Source organism: Mastigoproctus giganteus, chromosome 2, assembly GCF_048544385.1.
Source record: "Mastigoproctus giganteus isolate SK-2022 chromosome 2, ASM4854438v1, whole genome shotgun sequence".
Taxonomy (NCBI): Eukaryota; Metazoa; Arthropoda; class Arachnida; order Uropygi; family Thelyphonidae; genus Mastigoproctus; species Mastigoproctus giganteus.
Window position 1 is genome coordinate 189,767,819 of NC_143576.1, and position 19,829 is coordinate 189,787,647.

Here is a 19,829-nt window from a genome sequence, read left to right on the forward strand (position 1 = left end):
TCTACCCTGATATACACAGATGGTTCCAAAACAAAAATCAAAGTAGGAATAGCAGCAAAATTCCAGAATAACATAATTTATAAACTACTTCCAACTGAATGCAGCATTTATACAGCAGAACTGGAGGCTATACAACTAGCCATGAACCATATATGATTAACCAACATCTCCAACAGTATAATATTTAGATTCATTCAATGCCCTGCAAGTCTTAAAGGATAGCACTATAAATACCCATCCAAACGTATGTAAAATTCAAAACACGTTAACAAAACTAGCAAAGCGAAAGCGAAACATAAGTTTCTGCTGGATTCCCGGACATGTAGGAATAGATAGCAATGAACAGGCAGACCAAGCAGCAAAACAAGCAGAAAGCCCGATCAACAATACCATAAAAATACCTGTATAATATCTAATACCTATATAATATATAAAACCTATAATATGGTGTGTAGATACACCATAGACAACTCTTAAGAAATTACAAAGTAGTTGTTGTAGGCATCATTTGCTCTTTCTCATATTGTGCTCTGCCTTCACGACGAGTTGCCATGATATTGCACTACCTCGAATAAGTAATGCTTCACTAATAGAGAAGACTATTGTTACTTATTCTCAGTGAGTACCACCACCCAGACATGTTTCAAGGCTATTGGCCTATCACCAGTGGGTGGGCGGGTACCCTGGTATTGCAGACATGACGACCCATAAAAATACCATACCTAGACTATGAAATTACAATTCAAAATAGTAGCAAGAAACAGTGGCAACAAAAATGGCAGGAACAGGCTGGTAACAAATTATTAGATAAAACCATTGTTACAACAATGGAAAACCAGTACAAGAACCAACAGACAAGAAGTTATACTGAGCAGATTAAGAATAGGACACCAATGTTACCCACTCCTGTTACCTACTCCGCTCCGAGCCAAATCTCCGCCTAAGTGCTCTGACTGTCACACAGTGCAAACAGTCCAACAGATTCTACTTAACTGGCCTAGCTTTACACGAGAATGTCAGATTACCTTAAATCCTTAAAAGGAACAGACACATTTTCATTATGAACAATATTGTCAGATAAATTGAATATATCCGAAGTCTTCCAGTTTCTGAAACGCATAAATTATTATAATTTGATATAAAAATCATAACAAAAGACAGCAGTGAATAAACCATAAATCATAAGTGTGGCACACTATAGCCGTAGAAGCTGATGTGCCAGTAAAATATCCAAACCAACCAACTTCCCTTTACATTTGATGGTAGTTACATCTTTAATTAAATCCCACATCAGTACACTGTGATCACTGTCACCTAGTGGTTCCTTTATTTGCCAATTCCTAATGCATGAACAATCACTGCTGATAATCAGATCAAGGGTATTACTCCCTCTGGTTGCCCCTTGAACATGTTGTTGTAGAAAACAATCCTCCAATAAATTCACAGAAGCCTTGCTAATGTGCGAGTGACCAACCACAAGTTTCAGTCAATATATGGAAAGTTAAAATCCCCCATTACAAGACATTCTGATTTACTGGCCCATTCTCTCTATCCACAACTGTTCATTGTACTCATCAGAGTCATTAGGCCTATAATATACTTCTACTCTCATTTTCCCCCTTCCCAGTTTTTATGTCACACCAAACAGACTTACCGTTGTCCTATCCATCCGTGTCAACTATTGTCCATTGTCCTATCCATCCGTGTGCACTTCCTTAGATTTTATGTGTGTCTTAACTAACAGCATAACCCCTCCTCCCTTCCTACCCTTCCCGTACACATTGTACTCCCCAAATTCCAATTCTGCACTGCTTATATCTGTGTGACACCATGTCTTTGATATCCCTACAATATCTGCCTTTGATGTCTTGATCAGCACTTCAATTTCATCAATTTTAATTACTATACTTCTAGCATTAGTGTACATGCAAGTATACATGCACTTGTTCTTACTCTTAGTTACCCTAACACAGCCCATGTATTTACTTGTTCCATGATGACTCCCAGCAGCTCTTGAAGTCCCCAGCAACTTGCTCTCTAGGCTGCTGCTCATTACAGTAGAAGCAGTGCAAGGATCACTTTCGCCTCTGCCTGCAGCTACCCGTTAATCTTTTAGTCTGTGAATCCCTCAATCTAGCAGTTTTCCGATCCACCTAACACTGCCTCAATGGCTTCAGCAAATATTCTTGCACCCTTTCCAATTAAGCATATCCCATCCCTGTAGAAGAAGTCTCTCCTGTTAGCAAGCACAGACCACGCTGGAAAAAATTGTACCCATGAGCCTTGTACAATCTTGACAGGGCCGAATTGATTTACAAGGCTCTCATCATATACTCCCTCCTATCGAGTCTGGGCAGAATTGCAGACACTTTCAAATTTAATTCTAACTTGCGACTTTTTTCCAGCATTGACCTGTACTTGTTAAGTAAATCTGCAGATCTCTTACTCTTAAGGTCATTAGTGCCAACGTGTACAACAATATCACCTTTTGTGTCCTTTAAAGATGATATCTGCCCTACAATGTCATCAACTTTTACCCCTAGTAGACCTACCCTAGTTCTATCCTTTTTGCGTAATATATTCCCTGTCTCCCCGACAATAGAGTCACCGACAATAATTAGTTCCTGTGGGACCAGCGCATTCTGCCTTGGAGATTGCCACTGTGTTGCTTGATGCACAGGAGTGAGCTGAGGCATTGAGTTGGGCAGCTGATAGTTTGATGGGCCCTCTTAATTTCTTCGAGGGCATTTACTCTACACCTCAAACTCTATAGACGTCCATCAGAATGCTGAGTTGGCGCCTAATTCTTCACAGTCTCTGCACCTAGCACACACAAACACATCCTCCTTGGCTAGATCATGTCCTGTTCTAGATAGGTCTGCAAATATTTCACATTTCGCACATTGTTTTAGACTGTGATGTGCTGGAGAATTGCCCCCTTCGGTTCTCCAGCATTCACAGAACAGCACTATTCTGTGAATGTTGTTTTGCTGCTGTAGTCTGGGTCATGATTCCATTAAGTATAATTTAATTAACAATGAACTTTAATAATAAGGTTGTTAAAGGCTTTATAATTTTCCTCTTCTATAATGAACAGATGTTCTTCTCCCCTGGGAAGGGGCCAATCTGTGCTATTAGCTTTGTTCTGGGTATGTCATAAATTATACATTCATATAGAATGTATTCCCAGTCTTCACTCTTGCCACAGGTGCAATTTGGGTCATCAGTCAGCCCTAAGGAGATTAGTTTTGCCTTTAGGGAGCCATGACCTGTCAATATGAATTTTGTAAAAAGTCAGGGGCATGCCACTTAGGCAGCTTTGGGCTGACCATTGCCACCCGTGGCAGAAACCTTTTGTTAATTAGACCTCTGGTTTCCTGCTCCCACTTTGTTTGCCATAGCTCATGGAGCTTTGGGGCTATTCTTTTTCTTTTAACATTGAAGGTGTTGGCTGTATCAAGGGCTATCCCCAGTCACTGTGTGGGTATGCCCTTTTTAAATCTATAATAAAAGCCTCTTTTGGCTACTTCCAGGTAAAGCGGGAGAGCTCCGGCCAGCAACTGTAGCGCTGGTGTGTTCACTGTGTGACATGCTCTGGTAATGGTGAGAAATATTGTCCTTTGTATCGATTTTAATTTATTCCGGTTTCTTACTATGGCCAAGTGGGTGAACCACACACGGGCTCCATAGGTCATAACAGGTAGAACAAGGCAAAACTAGACAAACTTTTGGAGTGAATGGATGGGTGAAATGGGAAGGTTTTTTTTTAATTTGGCTGATGCTATATAAGCTTGCTTTCTTGCATCATATGCCTCTACTAATGCTAATGCTAATGCTAATTGCCAGGGTCTTTCTTTTGAGCCCCCAGTCTGATTGACCGATCCTGGCAATCATACCTGCATAATTTTTTGCCAAGTAGGTCAAATGAGGATAAAAAGTTAATTTTGAATCAAAGACTACTCCAAGATATTTTAGTTCTGTTACCATTTTTATAGTAGTTGTGTTAATTTTAATTTTTGAACGGCTTCTTATTCCAAATTGTCTTTTAAAAGTATTTGTTTGGTTTTTTCAGGCGATATTTTGAGCATGTGCATATGTGCCCACTCCTGCAGCTGCAAGAGGGCAGCATTTGATTGCTCTAAAACCACTTGCGTTTTATCTTTTACAAGGAAAATCATGTCATCTGCAAAGGCCAGGCTTTCCATAGGGCCCAGATCCAAGTCCAGAAATTCATCCAGAACAGTGTTCCAGAAAAAAGGGTCAAGGATTGAACCCTGTGGGCAGGCTTTATTCACAGGACATGTCAATTCCTGAAACCTTGTGCACACTGAGACACTTCTGTCTGTAACGTAGCTGTTTATTGCCTTATATAGGTTTTGTGGGGCATTTGCCTGGCAGAGTCTCCTAAGGACACTAGGCCACCAGAGTGAGTCAAATGCCCCAGCAAAGTCAATAGAGATTGCCAGCATATATCTCCTCTGAGGTTTTAACTGTTGTCAGTAGGTGGTGCATGGCATCCTGCTTAGAGTTGCCCTGCTTAAAACAATACTAATTGTTGGAATGTAACCTGCTATATATTAGTCTTTCATATATTTTTCCTAGTACAGGGAGTAGGGCTGTTGATCTATATGATTTGGGATCAGTAGGGGGGTTTCTCAGGGTTTTCGAGAATTAATCTTGACAGCTTTTTTCCATATTTTTGGGACTATAGCTTCTGTCATACAGTTAATATATATATAGTGCTATTAATTTGTCTGATACTATTTCCACTAATTTTTTGATAATCTCAACCTCTGAGAGGTCAAATCCTGGGCATTTATTGTTTTTGGTTTTAGATAGTGCTATTTCTAATCTTGTATAGTAAACAGAGGTTCAGTATTGGCATTGTCATATTCATTGTTTTTGTTTATAAAGTCTAGTTGGGTGGGTGAATGATCCCCAGTTTCAGTCTGAATAATACTGTCTAGGATGTTATTTACAGAGTCTGCCCAACACAAGGTTGGGGTTCCATCTGGTTTGACAGTAGTTTCTACGGCATCTCCTCTCGGCAGCTTGTTGGTCACTATTCTGTAGACAACTCCCCAAGGGTTATTGTTTCCTTACTATACTTCTAGCATTAGTGTACATGCAAGTATACATGCACTTGTTCTTACTCTTAGTTACCCTAACACAGCCCGCCAAGTATCTCCAGCATTCCTTTTTCTTGTTCCTTATGAGGGCTGTATACTGATTCCTGAGAGTTCTATAAGAATCTGTCAGTGCATCCACCTCATTTTGTGGCCAAGATGTTCTGCCTCTTTGAAAATTTCTCCTTGCCTGGTGTACCCTTCACCTGAGTACAGTCAGTTCGGAGCACAACCAGGGGATTGCCTGCTGCCTCGGTTTTTTCTGTGGGATAGACAGGTCTGCTGTTTTTGTTAAAATGTTTGTCATAGTCAGTGCTTGCTTGTCCGGGTTACAGTTGCCTGATCTAGACCACTCATTTTCCTGTTTTTACAGCTGAGCTGCTGTATGTTCTGCAAAAATCTGCCAGTTTGCCTTTTTGAGGTTATACCTTTTGATATCCAACAAGTGTTGAGGTGTTTGTAATTGCCTGTTTAGTTTGAAGGTGATGGCTCTATGATCTAATGTGATCCAGACCGGCTGGACACACCAGTCTGTAATTTTATAAGCTATTGAATTGGTGGCAAGAGTAACATCAATGTTGCTCTCCCACATGGTACTGCTAAAAGTTGGGAGGTTATTTGGTTCGTTTAGCACTTGAAAGGTGAGGTGGCTATATAGTCTGAAAGTATCTGGCCGTTCTGTGTGCCTGCTCTGTCTTCCATATGACTAAACCATAAATTTGCAGTAGGTAGCAAGTCTTCTTATGATGTCCTTATCTCTACTAGAAAATGTTCAATAAATCATTGACAGGACAACACTCAGACAGGTGCATATTTGACAGCAAGCAGGTGAACAGCTGCAACCAGACTGCACTGTTGGTATCATAGTTTGGGGGATGTTTTCATGGACATTACTGGAATCCCTCATCCCCATTGAACACGCCATCACACTGTCAGATCCTTCCTCAGCATTGTTTCAGAGGTGCCTCCGTAGCCAGGTGGGAAGGAGCAGCAGTGCGTATCACATGCTTCTTGATTAGACCGGGGTTCGAGCCCGTCACCATCAAATACGGAAGATGCGGAAAGGTCAGGGAATGACCACCGCATATCCCGGAGCAATATGGCCTTAGTTGCTAATGCTCCTAAAAACCAAAACAACAACAGCATTGTTTCAGACCAAAGTTTTCCCTACATGGTGGCTGTATATCCAAATGGCACTGGTTTCTTTCAACAAGATTATGCCCCCCCCTCCCCATGCCCACATTATGCAAGAATGGTCGAGGATCATGTCCAAGCACTTTATGTGCTACACTGGCTGCCAAATTCCTTCGACATCAATCCTACAAACATTTGTGAAATATAGTGGAATGCAACGTTAGCCAGTACCTTGCTCCACTACCAAACTCTGGGATATCCTTCTGTCCAGGACTAAGGACACACCTGTAGTTTTGTGGAGTTAATTCCACACTGGATGCAAGCAGTTAACATGTTGAAAGGAGGCCCAATGTGCTATTAGGTAAGTGGTCATGTTTTGGCTCACAAGTATGAAAATGACAGATAATCCTGCAAATCAAACTTATCTCACCTCTATAAGACTGAATGAAAAATATAAACATGTTGACAATACAATGTTAAACACCATCCATTTCATAATAGTCTGGTTACAAAAGCTTCACTTTAGTATTAGTACAATAGAGGTACATGGTGCAAAGAAGCAAGTTTGTACAATAAAAAAACTGTCCACATTGTTTGTCTATTAACATTCCTTAAGTTTATTCAAACTACTCATGTCTGCAACAGCAGATGGAAGATCATTCCATCTTTATGCATAGTGGTGGATAAAAGTTAAGGAATAAATAACAAAAGTGCAGTACTTTACAAAAGAATTGATACAAACAGGGAAGTGTGGTATGGAAATAAATTATAATTATGATTCCACAATATTATATGTATGAAATTATGGGTGGGTAAAGTATGTTATTTCTGAAATATGCAAATTAGCTCATGCATTCCTGAAAATGATGTCAAGCATAGAAAGTAGACATGTTTCCTATTATCCATTTATAGGAGTATGGGGGACTACCTAAATGTTCAGCTTCATACAAGCATTACACATTATACCTGCTAGACCATCAGACTATGTTCTCCATAGTGGTTGCTTTGTCTGATATTCATATATAAGGAATACATAAACCTGCTGTGGTCATTCTGCTGTTCCAATTCAAGAGGTTATTACCACCAATTCAGCCTTATAATTACAAGCTTTCAATTTATTGTCATTACCACAACGTACTCAAAAAATAGATCAAGGTGTTTTACCTGGTAAACTTCTAGCCACAGGTTATTCACTTCTGATTCTTTGCAATAAAATGTTATTAACAGAAAACAGGAGTTTTTAGATTAATGGCGGTCCTTGTGATATGGAATATGAATAGTGGAAAAGTTTTTTCAACCTCATCATACAGTACCAGAGAGCACTGTAGGAAGCATGAATTTTTCATTATAGTCACCTCAGCTGTATAAGAAAGGCTTAAGTTCTGCAAATTGCAGTGTCTGGAGACTTGGCACCTTTGAGGTGATCTGACTGAGGTGTATAAGACTTTGAATGGTTTGAGCAAGCTCAATTCTGATGGGATTCTTCCTCTTGCCCAGATTAATCACTAGAAGGGACATAAATTCAAACTGAGGAAAGACAATTGTAGAATAGATGTGCGGAAATTTGCCTTTAGCCAGCGTGTGGTGATTGCTGGAACAAACTTCCATCTATTGTTGTGGAGGTTGACAGCTTGAATAAATTCAAGGCAGAACTAGACAAACATTTGGAGTGACTGGATGGGCAAAATCAGAAGGGGTTTTTTTTTTTTTTTGGCTGACGCTGTTAGAAGCTTGCTTTCTTGCATCATATGCTTCTTCTAATGCTAATCATTTGTCTTACTGGCTGATAATGAGATGAAATTTAAAAAAGTGGCATCTGTCAGGCACAATGTTAGTAGAAAGTTAACTGGGTGCAAGAATTCACAGTGAGTATCATCCTGTGGTGCATTTACACCAGGACCCTGAGCTTTGGAGAACTCAAAAATGAAAGAAATAGTTACATAAAAAATAAACTACACTGCACCAAGGTCCAAAGTTGTGGTGATATACTACTACTCTACAATCTACAAAAATGGTGTGGGAGTAACCTCATTGAGATTAACTATTTACATAACCAGACAAATGAAACCCTGCAGAACCCCATGTGCATGATTATTTTACATAATTAAATAAATGAAACCCTGCCTTGTCAGAGAAAAAAAACTAGGACACTGATTTCATTATACATAGGATTACCTGGCCAGTTCCAATATCACAATATCTCCACCTCTGTCAGGTTTTTTCAGTTCATGAACAACCTGAATGCAATATATGCATGCAAGCCTAACTTTTTTTTTTTTTTATTATCCTAGGAGTACCCCACTATATGTTGACAAGATCTGGTAACAAAAGCAGAACACTTTGTTATAATTCTGCCATATCATAACGAGGTGTCTTTCTTTTGTAAACATAAAATTCAAACACTTGGAAAAATAAAGAGAAGAAAGTTACAGCTTTTTACCATTTCCACTTTGTGTTGTTTCAGTTGTCAAAATTCATTCACCAAAAAAAAAAAAAAAAAAAAATTGTTTCATTGCAGCATTAGTTCTTGGGAAGCATAATATATACTCCACTATCTGTTTTATATTTTCGCGAGGCACTTCATTTTTTGAGAAATGTAAAAATATGCCAAATATGCATATCAACTGATGTGATTTTGTTGTTCCATTCTGAAATCCACTAAAAATGTGATTAAAACATTAGAATAAATGTCAAAGAATGCTAATTAAGAGTGATTACATCGTTCATGGCCAGATAACCAAACCAACTGCACTGAAGAGGAATAATATGAACTTCAGTACTAAATTCAAATTTATGCTTCTTTCATGCCTTTGTTTGAGGCACGAGGTTGTATTAGGTTAGGTGTGAAAGCAGAAGTGGTACGTTTAAGAATTGGAATGGGCAATGGAACAAATGGCACAAAAACAGAATGAACAGTCACTATACCCTTATGACAACTGATGATGCTGTTTTAATTTATTTGTAGATTTTCTTCAGGAAATTTCAAGTGCAACATAAACTTTAGTTAACTTTCCTCTGTTGACACTTTCACAGTGGCCATTTTTTTTTTTTTTTTTGTCATAAATACTACCAGTCTCTGAATTATCAAATGAATGGTACACTTAACAGGTGCCTCCTTGTTTTTAAAGGATCCTTACAACACATAATAAGAATCATAAATATAGGACTGGTTTGTTGGCCCACCAACAATCCCCACTCTCCACAGAAGTGTAATTCACTCACAGAAGTGGCAACATTACAAATATGGGCTTTCCAACCACATTTGTGAATGGATCTTCAAGTGCAACCTGAGAGCAATCACATACCTACTAATCAAGCATGCCACACTAACTGTCCAGCCCCCAGAGCTCTTTTCCCAGCCCATTGTGGCCCAACGTGACGGTTTGTTAGTTAGCTGACAATACAACACACAAATGTTTGCTGACCAGGCTAGCCAGGTGGGTAAAGTGCCTGCCTGGCAACCCAAAGGTCGTGGGTTCGAATCCCGCCTCAGGCTTGGATCAAAGTACTGCAAAAACCTTGGGAGGTGCATTATGGCCACAGAAGTCAATGCTCCAACAACTACCAAAAAAAAAACAAAAAAAAAAAAACACAAATTTTCATAAAATACAACACATAAAATTTTAACACTCAAATGGGGCTTTCAATTCAAAACATAATACTATTATAATATAATAGTAATAATATATATTACTATTTTAATATATAACAAAGTGATATAACAAAGTTATTTAGAATGTATAATACTTGCAGGGCAGCAAGGTATAATGAAGAATAAAGTTACACCAGGAAAAAATAGCACTGTATAGAAGAATTGTGCAAAGTATACTCTTTAATTTGTCAGATGAAGAGATAAAAGAACAGGTAATAGCGAAATAAATGATTGTGTGTGTTAGTTGAGTTCTTGATTATTCATTTGTTATATATTAAAATAGTAATATATATTATTACTATTATATTATAATAGTATTATGTTTTGAAATGAAGTGCAATCTGAGAGTAATCACGTATCTACCAATCAACCGTGCCACACTAACCGTCCAACCTCCCAGAGCTCTTTCACCATCCCATTGCGGCCCAACCGTCAACTGTCAGGTTGGGCCGCAATGGGATGTTTTTATGTGTTGTATTGTCAGGGTAGCTGACAATACAACACATAATGTTGTATTGTCATTTTTCATTGTCAACAAATTTATATGTTGTATTGTCAGGGTAGCTGACAATACAACATATAAATTTTCATAAAATACAACACACAAAATATTAACACTTAAACGGGGCTTTCATTTCAAAACATAATACTATTATAATATAATAGTAATAATATATATATTAGTAAATTTAAGTGGTCACATATACATAAAATTTTTACGAAATAAAATAGCAGCTTTAAATAAATAATTTTACTTTATAAAGTAAAATTCTAAAATTTCGATGTTTGCCGAAACCCGGGATCGAACCAGGGACCTTTAGATCTTCAGTCTAACGCTCTCCCAACTGAGCTATTTCGGCTGTTGTAAATGGGCTCTTATTTATGATTAAAATAAATAAAGTATATTTTTTTTCTAAAAGAAAAAGTTCTTTTGATTTTATGTTCATGACAATTTCAAAATTAATTCCAATATGCGGTTTAACATTTATTGTTATCAAAGTCTTCAGTATTACTAACAGTGTTATTTCGTTTACGTCACAGCACGAATAAAAAAAAACAACCAAGTATGGAAAGATATTTTGGTTTTAATTTGCCACATAAAAGGGGGTATATAATACAGTATCTATCTATGTTCGACATATACGACAATCATCGCCTTGACGCTCCCATTTTCCAAAGTCGCTGGACTTGGGCACCTTCATCTATAAATATCTCTGTCTCTCTCTCTCTCTCTCTCTCTCTCTCTCATAGCTTATATTGCACCCTCCTCCCATGATTTTCTACGGAGTCCTCATCTTTTCTTCCCTTGTGGTATCCGCACATAAAATTTTAGGCCATCTCTCTTCATTCATGCATAGGAGATGTCCAAACCATCTCGGCCTCCTAAATATCTTCATCTGCGTACAAACGTCTTCCAACACCTCGCTCGTAACCCTCTCAAGGCTTGGAAACTCTAGCACAGTGGTTTTCAAACGGTATGCCGCGGTACCTTAGTGTGCCGCAACAACATTCCAGGGGTATCACGTAATTTGGGTTTAAGTTACTTAAACTTATTTTTTTTTTAAATTTATATGTTTACTTAGTACCTCTATATAAAGAATAAAATTATTATATACTGTATATATATAATTTGTATTATGAAATGTAATTTTTCTAACTATATTATTGTAATAACTATCATATAACATATATATTTTTTAATATTAGATACACACACACACACACACACACACACACACACACACACACACACACACACACACACAGGGAGAGAATCGGATCTAATAGGCAGAAAATTGAGTAGTGGTGCCGCAAATTAAAATAAATTACTTAGGGGTGCCGTTATTAAAAAAAGGTTGAAACCCACTGCTCTAGCACTTCGACGAAGGTCACATAGAAGTAAGATACCATTCTGTGGACGAAGGTAGTCCACTCTAGGGCCCTAAGCTACTTTTTGCCACCGACTTTCAGTGTCCACACCTCACTCCGTAACAAAGTACCGATTCCACTAACGACTGTCGGATGTTTTTCGTTCTATTATTGTCCCACCAGACAGTATTGAGGGCACAAAGAATCTTCCTAATTTGATGAATTCGTGTGCTAACATCCTCTTTCCCCAGTCCTTCCTTAGTTATAATATTTAACCCCACCTTGGCACACCCAGGGTCCTGAGCTGGATATCATCATTCCTCTCTCTCTCTCTCTTTCTCTCTCAGGGTAACTCGGGAATTTTTTTTTTTTTTGGCATAACTTCCAATTCGTCTAGATGCTCCGCTGTACTTAGGAATTCTGTTTTTGTGAAATTGATATTGAGGTCCCATTGATTATATGTAAGATAAGATGCGGTTTTCTTAACATGTATTCCAAATCATAAGCTTCTTGTGCTATGATGACCTGATCATCGGCAAAATTGAGATTCCATAAATATCTGTCATTAATTGATACTCCTATTCCACAACAGCTTCTTTTCCAGTCTTGCAAGTCGCATTCCAAGAAAACATTAAACAATAAAGATGAAAAGCTACATCCTTGCCCCAGTCCCTTTGTTGGATAGATTGGGTTAGATAAAGATTTCCCAACTTTAATAAATGCCACCTCGTTGTCGTATAATTCCCTAATCAGTTCAACAAGTTCTAGATCAATAGGCATCTGTTGTAGGGCTTTCCATAATTATTTTCTTAGAACAGAGTCGTAAGCCTTTTCTAGATCGTTGAAAGCAAAGTAGGTGTCTTTGTTCCTTGCTATTCTTTTCTCCACTAGTTTGCTGCAGAATAAACAAATCGTCCACACATGAGCGACCGGACCTAAATTCACTTTGTTCTTCGCTAATCTTATCTTTTACCTCCCCCTCGTCATTTTAAATGAAACACCTTAGAGTGCAATCTGGACAAGGTGCAATTCACACTTAGCCCTCAATAGTTCCCAGGATCTTGCCTATTTCCTGTTTTATAAATGGATGATATACATATAATTTTCCAATCCTTCGGTGTTTTTTTTTTTTTAGCTGTATACAGCTGTTCAATCATATCGATTAAACTTTGTCGTTCATATTTCATGAGTTCAATCGCTAACTATAAGTAATATTTTAAAAATCTCCATTCCCAGGGAATGGAGATTTTTTGTTCTTCATTAACTTTGTGCAGTCTAGTACTTGATATTTTGTAATTTCTATCTTCTCTTTATCCATTGATGGAGCGGTAATTATTTCTGATATTGAGGTCGTCTTTCGTTAAGGATGATACGACAATACTGTCGTGAGATATTAGTTCCAGTTTATTATAATGATTTTCCCATGTTGGCATATCAAAAAAGTTTTTATTCGATCGAGATTCATTTGTTTTCAGTGCTCTCAAGCTCCGCAAGCTTAAAATGATTGTGTTCCTCCTAACGTGCTGTCAATTTCTTGGCATCTTTTCTCCCATGCCGCATTCTTGGATTCACTGATTTTCCGTTTAACTGCTCTATTACACCTTTTGTATTCTTCTCTATTTTCGTGATTTCTATTCATTAACCGGTTGTTATAGGTTTTTTGTTCTTTCCTTTCACCAATTGTTCTTCCATCAATTGGTCTTTAATTTCACCAACCCGACTACCTCCTCGTTCCATCAATACTGTTGTTTATATTTGTTATCCTTTTCGTATAGTGCTTCGTTAGCTGCCTTATGTATGGCAGTTTTAATGCTGTCATACAAGATATTCACCTGTTCTATTTCGTTAATATGAGAAAGATAGTTCTGAAGTCTTCTCTGGTAAAGATCTTTAATACTGTCGTGAGATATTAGTTCCAGTTTATAAGTAATATTTTCCTGCATTACCCTATTGTCTTGAAAAGTAGTATTACATCTCATTTTGAGGCTTCTTCTGGTATTTGAAAAATATATCGGCAATCACTAGGTAATGATCCGAACCACAGTTAGTACCTCTCATTACCCTGCTATCTTTTGTTGTCCATTCCGTCTTCTGGCGAAAAAATATATAGTCTATCATCGATTTCTGCTGAAGGGATGGTCACTCCCATATATATTTTTTTCCCATATATGGTCACTCCCATATATATTTTTCAACAGAAAAATATCCGTAGGATATTTTTCTGTTGAAAAAAAGGTGTTAAGAATTTTCAGGCGGTACTGTTTGCAGAGATCGATAAGCCTCCCACCGTTGTCATTCACAGTCTCCTCACAAAAGAATCCCACTACATCTTCGTTCCATTTTGATCCTACCTGTCCATTTAGATCTCCTGTCAAAACAATTTGTTGATTCTTCTTAACCAAATCCATCTGTTCATAAAGCATATGGTAGAACTTGTCCTTTTCAGCATCAGGGGTATCAGCCTTTTCAGCAACAGGTGCATATACGCCCAACAAAATCATTTCCTGTCCATTGACGTTGATAATGATTTTGATGAATCTTTCATTAATTTGATAATAAATCTTAACAAATCCTTCTAGTCTCTTACCCACTAAAACACCAACACTTGCTTTGGCTCTTTCTGATTTTTCAACCGCACTCCAGTAATGAGCATCTGTCCATTTTCTTTGTTTTGGTCATGAGGAGTACATCGCCCCAGGATCTATCTAGCTTGTTTGTTTGTTGCTTGGGTTTTATTGGCGCATTAGCTCTATCTAGCACCATGTTCTGTGCACAATAAGAGAGCTTAGTGTGATTGTTGCTTAGCTTGATCTTTACTATTTTTTCTTGTTGTACTGAGTCGCATCGCCCGTAAATAGCCGGCCCTTCTTCCACCTAGTCTGCGCCGGGCGAGCAAGGGATCCCAGCTCAGCTAAAAGGGCCAAATTCTGGGTTGATGCTAATCGTTATTCTTGTAATTCCGTGCACGGAATTACAAGCCCTTGAGACCACCAACCTGTTTAACTTGGGTGGCGGAGGATTTTACTAACCAGTGATACACTTTGGTTATTTTAATGCTCCATTTCAGATTGAGTTGCTTATTGAGAACTCCTTGCTCCTTTAAGTTGTGTATATAAGGGGTGTCCAGAAAAATGTATATAAACTTTGATTGTTAATAACTTCTATGTTTATTTTCATAAATTCAATTTTTTAATGATAACATGTGAGAAAAAAATATGCATAAACGGAACTGCTCAAATTCTCCTCCATTCTTATCCAGGCATTGTTGATATCGTCAAGACACTGAAGTGCATCACTTAAGACATCCCTTGATATTGCTGCACATTCTGCAGGATAAACATTATCTTTGAGGTATCCCCATAAATAAAAATCTACTGGCGTTACACCTGAGGAACACGGAGGGAATTCAACACTGCCTCTTCATCCTATCCATCTGTTTGGGAAATTTTCATCCAGATAAGCCCTAACATCGCGATGAAAATGGGAAGGAGCCCCATCGTGTTGAAAATAAAATTCATCATCATCCTCAAACAACTCACGAATATAGTTTTTCCATTTTGCACGCTTTAAAATGATATGCACACTGGATTTGGGATTGCCATTTCGCCAGCAGCTTGTCTGACAGATTTCCTTGGTGTTTCTAACTTGGTTCCTGGCCCATTCTCGTTGATGCGCGAGGCTTCCTGATCATCCAATTAGGACTGTTGCCGGGCCAGTCCAACGCTGTAATGCCAGCATTTCTGAGGTATGACTGCACCTTAAGGGAGAAAAACGAGGGACAACATTGGTGTAAGTACGTTTTAAGCCTTTTGAGACAAGAAGACAAACTCATCATTAAATCTAAATAGCATAAAACTCACCAATTTTACTGTGTGGCAAGGTGCGGAGTCCTGTTGAAAAATGCAGTTTTGGACGTTTGCGTGGTAATCCCTAATAACGGGTTTCAGGCACTCCTCCAAAATAGCAGTATAGGTTTCTGCATTCACCGTTCCGTAAATAAACTTAATTCGTCCCACCCCTTTGCTTGTTATGTATCCCCAGACCATCTGACCGGCGGGGAATTTTACAGTCTGTGTTATGCAGTCAGGATGGTATGCCTCCGATTTTGGTCTTCTGACGTATCGCTTCCCATCAGAGCCATGCAGGTTGAATTTCGATTCGTCAGAAAAGAGATGTCCCACTGCGCTTTAGCCCATTCAAGTCGCTTCTTCCTCATTTGTTGGTCAACAAAGGCTTTTTTTCTTGGTGGATAGGCACGCAAACCACATTCCGAAGGCCGTCTTTGGATAGTTTGTGCACTTGTTTCAACAGCAGAGACCATCTCAAAGTCCAGTTTTATATCAGGAGCACTAGCATTGCGATTACGAAGGCATAACCGTTTCAAATATAGATTTTGGGAAGGTGTAGTCACTCTCTTACGGCCTGATCCAGGCCTTCTCTTCACATCGTCGGTTAGTCGCTTTAATTTCAGCACCCAGGATACTGTTGACTGGTGGCAGCCGGTCAACAGTATCCCGGGTGCTATTTTATCAGAAATAGAACGCGTAGAAAGCCCCTCCTGGGACAGAGCAATAGCTACACCCTTTTTTCTTGGTGTCAACTGAACATATGGAGCCATACTTACACCTCCGAAAAACAAGACACCAATGAGCGTGTATACCCGTCCGCCGTATTTACAAAAAAGAGCTGATGCATTACACTGCAATTACTGTCTGATTACATATTGTTTGATTATAATATATATTTATAATATATATTATAATAAGATATTGTTTGATTACAATCATTTTGTTTGTCGCTTTGCGACAGGGATATTCAGGGATGTTCATGTGTTGTTGTGGCGGATCCCAGGGTTTCCCCCATAAGCCGCTATTGTACTTCTTGTGTTGAAGCTTATGCCATTGTACTTCTTGTGTTGAAGCTTATGCCATTGTACTTCTTGTGTTGAAGCTTATGCCATTGTACTTCTTGTGTTGAAGCTTATGTTATTTTGTTTGTCGCTTTGCGACATGTGGACATGTGTATATGTAAAGGGCGGCTCCTAGAACGTTTGTTCAACTCCGCCTCGTATCTCTGTGAAGAACAGTAGCACTACAAATGGGCCAGATATGTGTGTGACGTCGGTTTGTGTGTATTATGTGTGTGTTTTGTTGTTCTGTTCTGGCCGCTTGGCTACCCAGAAGCATCAGTCACCTGGACAGATGATTCTGGGTACTCGTCCACACCACGGGAAGGTGGGCCAGTCCATGTAAAGCACGTACTGTCTCAAGAGAGACTCTGACCCACCTAATGTTGTCAGAAGGTAGGCCAGGATCCTCTGGGGGCCCATTCCAGAGGGGAAGAAAAAAAAAAGAAAAAAAAAAAAAAGGATCACCCGTGGTGCTGGATTTGGAACCAAAATTATTAAAATAAAACATTATGTAACTAAATAATAAAATAAATAAAATTAAAGAAAATAAAAATAAATAAATAAATAAAATTAAAAAAAAAAAAAAAAAGGAAGAAAGCACTTAATTTTGTCTGCAGGCCGAGAAAAATTTCATTTCTTGAGGATTTGAGTTTATGTATTATTAAACGAGATCTAACCAGCTATGCATCAGCAGGACCGTTGTGCTGCATCCTGTTGAGATCTGTCGACACTGAACGCCTTCGAAGAAATACGCCTTGAGCGAAAGCTTGAAGAATCTGAAATGACTCCGAGCTTTGAAGCAGAGACGACTCCTGTCCTGATTGAAAATTAGTAAGTGCTTGAAGAGGAAGTCTGAGATCGTCATACAGGGAGCAATGAAACAAGATGTGATCCCAACTCTCTGGTGATCCACACGAACAGAGGTCTGTTTGTGATAAATTGAACCTAAGAAGACTCTGGTTCATCGATCCATGTCCTGTCAACAGGTATGACGTGAATATGTCCATACAGAACCACAATCGAACACGTTTATCAAGGAGAAATGAAACTTGTGGTATAAATTTTCTCGTTGTTGCACCAACGGGAGCTGTGTCCCATCGAGACTGCCAAATGTTTACTAACTCGTTCCACAGTCTCCTTCTTTCTCTTTTAGCATCTTCTTGAAGGTTGATGGTTATTCCAAGAAATTCGGTCTCAATCTGCCTTTTCAGTCTGTATAAAAAGCCTCTATAAGTAACTTGCAAGTCTAAAGGTAATGTTCCGGCTAGTACTTGCAGAGCTTGCGTCGAGACTGTCCTGCATGCCTTAACTAAACACCGCAAAATGGTTCTCTGCAATGAGGCGAGTTTTGTAATGAAGTGTTTGAGCCGTGCCTTGTGAAACCATGCACCGGCAGCATACGTGATTAGAGGGAGGAAAACTGCATTGTAATAAATCCTTCAAGTTTTTCTGGAGAGCCCCCATTCTACACGGGACACCCTAACAATTGCACCAGTAAATCTACGTATTTTAGATGATAAGTTTGTCAAATGAGGAATAAAATTGAGACTGGAATCAATTACCACTCCTAGAACCTTGTACTCTTTAACTATGGGGAGACGAATGTTGTTGATCTTGACCAACGGAGGACGAGTGATATCCAACTTTGATCCAAGAATCATCATCTTTGTTTTTGACAAGCTGATTTTAAGCTTATTGGCCACAGTCCAATCGTAGAGATCCCGGAGAACAAAATTTGCGGTATTTTCCAGATCGGCCCTAGAGTTACCATTTACCAAGATGGTGAGATCGTCTGCATACGCTATTATTTTTACGTTACCGAAAGATCGGGAGAGCCACTGCTGCAGCACCATGTTCCATGTAAAAGGACCCAATATAGAACCTTGTGGGCACCCTCTAGATACTGATCTTGATACTTGGCTATGTTTAGCCTTGACTATTATGGTTCTATTGGCAAAATAATTGCGGATTAAAAGGTAAAGGTGGTTGGAGCACCTAGCCGATCGCAGACGCTCCAGGACGCTCTCCCACCAAAGGGAGTCGAAGGCACCCTCGAAGTCGATGAAAACGGCCAGGGTATATTTATGTACCGAGTTTTGAACTGAAGAGACAAAGTCCACAAGAGCATCCTCGCAGGAACGTCCGGGACAGAACCCATATTGACTTCTTGAAAGCAGATCCTGTTCTACCAGTAGGGTATTCAATCTAATGGCCATTAGTCGCTCTAGCAATTTACCCAAGTTAGCCAGCAGAGCGATCGGCCTGTACGATCTAGCCGCTCCAGGAGGCTTATCCGGCTTTCGTTTGTCGCTTTGCGACAAACAAAATAACTGTAATCAAACAGTATGTTATACGTTTCATTACAAATGTTACTTTTTTTTTTAAGGTAATGCAGTTTTTTGTCCGCCGCTGTAGTTTGCGGACAAATATGTGGGTTTAAATTAATATCAGAAGATGCACCAGTGGCTGCCATTATCGTGCGTTCACAAGAATTAGTTGTTATGTTACTCCCCCCCCCACCCTTTTTATTTGGGGTTCGTCTGTGACGTCTATCCTGCTTCGATTTATGCAATCAGTTAGGACAATAATCTGAGCCCTCGGAAATTAGGGGTTTTAGGGGCCCCGGATTTCTGCTGAAACAGATCGCGTTGTGTTTTTAATTGAAAGATCGGTTAGCATCTTTCCATCCCGCAAAAATCCATTTTCTTGATTTGTTTACCCTGGCGTGGTTTAAGATGTTGACAGAGAGAATGTGACATGCAAATAACACTTAACAACATTTATTATAAACAAAAAGGCCATGTATACAGTCTACTTTCACACAATAATAGTACAATGAGTAAAGTGTGCACCAATTCTGTGCATCAGTTCTAAGTGCAACGATATGCTAACAGTAATTGGTCATGATATCCATAGTTAGAGTTACGAAATTCAATGGTTTCGCGATTTAATGCGATGGTACATTTCAACTTTCTAAACAAATCTTATTCCTTACTTCTAACATCCTATAAACAATACTAGAATGTAAACTGTGATACACCTTATTGAATTAATTCCACATATAAAAGAAAATGAGAAAGGAAACATTGAGTTTAAAGTATATTTGGCTGTTTCGCACATGTTCATTTATACATAAGGA

General features: G+C 38.8%; 1 non-coding gene across 1 annotated transcript; it reads right to left on the bottom strand.

Moving 5' to 3' along the window:
* Nucleotides 1-10,699: 10,699 nt before the first annotated feature.
* On the bottom strand, nucleotides 10,700-10,772 carry TRNAF-GAA (transfer RNA phenylalanine (anticodon GAA)). The gene has a single exon. It is a non-coding gene; the product is annotated as a tRNA-Phe (tRNA).
* Nucleotides 10,773-19,829: the final 9,057 nt, after the last annotated feature.